Source organism: Hypomesus nipponensis, chromosome 20, assembly GCF_054491055.1.
Source record: "Hypomesus nipponensis isolate SF chromosome 20, ASM5449105v1, whole genome shotgun sequence".
Classification (NCBI taxonomy): Eukaryota; Metazoa; Chordata; class Actinopteri; order Osmeriformes; family Osmeridae; genus Hypomesus; species Hypomesus nipponensis.
In genome coordinates this window covers 512,501-515,000 of record NC_140380.1, presented here as the reverse complement: position 1 = coordinate 515,000, position 2,500 = coordinate 512,501, and the positions used below count along the sequence as shown (strand labels likewise).

Genomic DNA, 2,500 nt, shown 5'->3' with positions numbered 1-2,500 from the left:
GATCGGGCGTTGCCAGGCTGGTATGGCCGTACGAAATAAGTTGACAACCATAGGCTACTTATCCATATACAGATTTAGCAATTGACAATGCAAGGTGGTCTCTCTCTCTCTCTCTCGTGTCAAAATGAAAACAGCTTCCAGCCCCTTTCATGAAGGACTACTTGTGCATATTGCAAGATTTCAGTTTCTAAGTGAATGAGCAAAAGAGCATACAGCACCTGGTATTCCCAGGCGGTCTCCCATCCAAGTACTTACCAGGCCCGACCCTGCTTAGCTTCCGAGATCAGACGAGATAGGGCGTTGCCAGGCTGGTATGGCCGTACGAAATAAGTTGACAACCATAGGCTACTTATCCATATACAGATTTAGCAATTGACAATGCAAGGTAGTCTCTCTCTCTCTCTCGTGTCAAAATGAAAACAGCTTCCAGCCCCTTTCATGAAGGACTACTTGTGCATATTGCAAGATTTCAGTTTCTAAGTGAATGAGCAAAAGAGCATACAGCACCTGGTATTCCCAGGCGGTCTCCCATCCAAGTACTAACCAGGCCCGACCCTGCTTAGCTTCCGAGATCAGACGAGATCGGGCGTTGCCAGGCTGGTATGGCCGTACGAAATAAGTTGACAACCATAGGCTACTTATCCATATACAGATTTAGCAATTGACAATGCAAGGTAGTCTCTCTCTCTCTCTCTCTCTCTCTCTCTCTCGTGTCAAAATGAAAACAGCTTCCAGCCCCTTTCATGAAGGACTACTTGTGCATATTGCAAGATTTCAGTTTCTAAGTGAATGAGCAAAAGAGCAGACAGCACCTGGTATTCCCAGGCGGTCTCCCATCCAAGTACTAACCAGGCCAGACCCTGCTTAGCTTCCGAGATCAGACGAGATCGGGCGTTGCCAGGCTGGTATGGCCGTACCAAATAAGTTGACAACCAAAGGCTACTTATCCATATACAGATTTAGCAATTGACAATGCAAGGTAGTCTCTCTCTCTCTCTCTCTCTCTCTCTCTCTCGTGTCAAAATGAAAACAGCTTCCAGCCCCTTTCATGAAGGACTACTTGTGCATATTGCAAGATGTCAGTTTCTAAGTGAATGAGCAAAAGAGCATACAGCACCTGGTATTCCCAGGCGGTCTCCCATCCAAGTACTAACCAGGCCCGACCCTGCTTAGCTTCCGAGATCAGACGAGATCGGGCGTTGCCAGGCTGGTATGGCCGTACGAAATAAGTTGACAACCATAGGCTACTTATCCATATACAGATTTAGCAATTGACAATGCAAGGTAGTCTCTCTCTCTCTCTCTCTCTCTCTCTCTCTCGTGTCAAAATGAAAACAGCTTCCAGCCCCTTTCATGAAGGACTACTTGTGCATATTGCAAGATGTCAGTTTCTAAGTGAATGAGCAAAAGAGCATACAGCACCTGGTATTCCCAGGCGGTCTCCCATCCAAGTACTAACCAGGCCCTACCCTGCTTAGCTTCCGAGATCAGACGAGATCGGGCGTTGCCAGGCTGGTATGGCCGTACGAAATAAGTTGACAACCATAGGCTACTTATCCATATACAGATTTAGCAATTGACAATGCAAGGTAGTCTCTCTCTCTCTCTCTCTCTCTCTCTCTCTCTCTCTCTCTCTCTCTCTCTCTCTCTCTCTCTCTCGTGTCAAAATGAAAACAGCTTCCAGCCCCTTTCATGAAGGACTACTTGTGCATATTGCAAGATTTCAGTTTCTAAGTGAATGAGCAAAAGAGCAGACAGCACCTGGTATTCCCAGGCGGTCTCCCATCCAAGTACTAACCAGGCCCGACCCTGCTTAGCTTCCGAGATCAGACGAGATCGGGCGTTGCCAGGCTGGTATGGCCGTACCAAATAAGTTGACAACCAAAGGCTACTTATCCATATACAGATTTAGCAATTGACAATGCAAGGTAGTCTCTCTCTCTCTCTCTCTCTCGTGTCAAAATGAAAACAGCTTCCAGCCCCTTTCATGAAGGACTACTTGTGCATATTGCAAGATATCAGTTTCTAAGTGAATGAGCAAAAGAGCATACAGCACCTGGTATTCCCAGGCCGTCTCCCATCCAAGTACTAACCAGGCCCGACCCTGTTTAGCTTCCGAGATCAGACGAGATCGGGCGTTGCCAGGCTGGTATGGCCGTACGAAATAAGTTGACAACCATAGGCTACTTATCCATATACAGATTTAGCAATTGACAATGCAAGGTGGTCTCTCTCTCTCTCTCTCGTGTCAAAATGAAAACAGCTTCCAGCCCCTTTCATGAAGGACTACTTGTGCATATTGCAAGATTTCAGTTTCTAAGTGAATGAGCAAAAGAGCAGACAGCACCTGGTATTCCCAGGCGGTCTCCCATCCAAGTACTAACCAGGCCCGACCCTGCTTAGCTTCCGAGATCAGACGAGATCGGGCGTTGCCAGGCTGGTATGGCCGTACCAAATAAGTTGACAACCAAAGGCTACTTATCCATATACAGATTTAGCA

General features: G+C 47.0%; 4 non-coding genes and 5 pseudogenes across 4 annotated transcripts in view; all 9 read right to left on the bottom strand.

Moving 5' to 3' along the window:
* The window catches only part of LOC146239797 (5S ribosomal RNA), a 119-nt gene extending 85 nt beyond the window's left edge, over positions 1–34 (bottom strand). Inside the window, exon 1 of the ribosomal RNA XR_014735831.1 lies at positions 1–34. This exon is cut by the window's left edge and continues 85 nt beyond it. This is a non-coding gene — a ribosomal RNA (5S ribosomal RNA).
* A 172-nt stretch (positions 35–206) lies between these two features.
* On the bottom strand, positions 207–325 carry LOC146239796 (5S ribosomal RNA; annotated as a pseudogene).
* A 170-nt stretch (positions 326–495) lies between these two features.
* LOC146239795 (5S ribosomal RNA) lies at positions 496–614 on the bottom strand. Its single transcript, XR_014735830.1, has one exon. It is a non-coding gene; the product is annotated as a 5S ribosomal RNA (ribosomal RNA).
* A 186-nt stretch (positions 615–800) lies between these two features.
* Positions 801–919, bottom strand: LOC146239794 (5S ribosomal RNA; annotated as a pseudogene).
* Positions 920–1,105: 186 nt separating this feature from the next.
* Positions 1,106–1,224, bottom strand: LOC146239793 (5S ribosomal RNA). The gene has a single exon (XR_014735829.1). It is a non-coding gene; the product is annotated as a 5S ribosomal RNA (ribosomal RNA).
* Positions 1,225–1,410: 186 nt separating this feature from the next.
* LOC146239792 (5S ribosomal RNA) lies at positions 1,411–1,529 on the bottom strand. The gene has a single exon (XR_014736097.1). It is a non-coding gene; the product is annotated as a 5S ribosomal RNA (ribosomal RNA).
* A 220-nt stretch (positions 1,530–1,749) lies between these two features.
* LOC146239791 (5S ribosomal RNA) lies at positions 1,750–1,868 on the bottom strand (annotated as a pseudogene).
* Positions 1,869–2,044: 176 nt separating this feature from the next.
* Positions 2,045–2,163, bottom strand: LOC146239790 (5S ribosomal RNA; annotated as a pseudogene).
* Positions 2,164–2,335: 172 nt separating this feature from the next.
* On the bottom strand, positions 2,336–2,454 carry LOC146239789 (5S ribosomal RNA; annotated as a pseudogene).
* Positions 2,455–2,500: the final 46 nt, after the last annotated feature.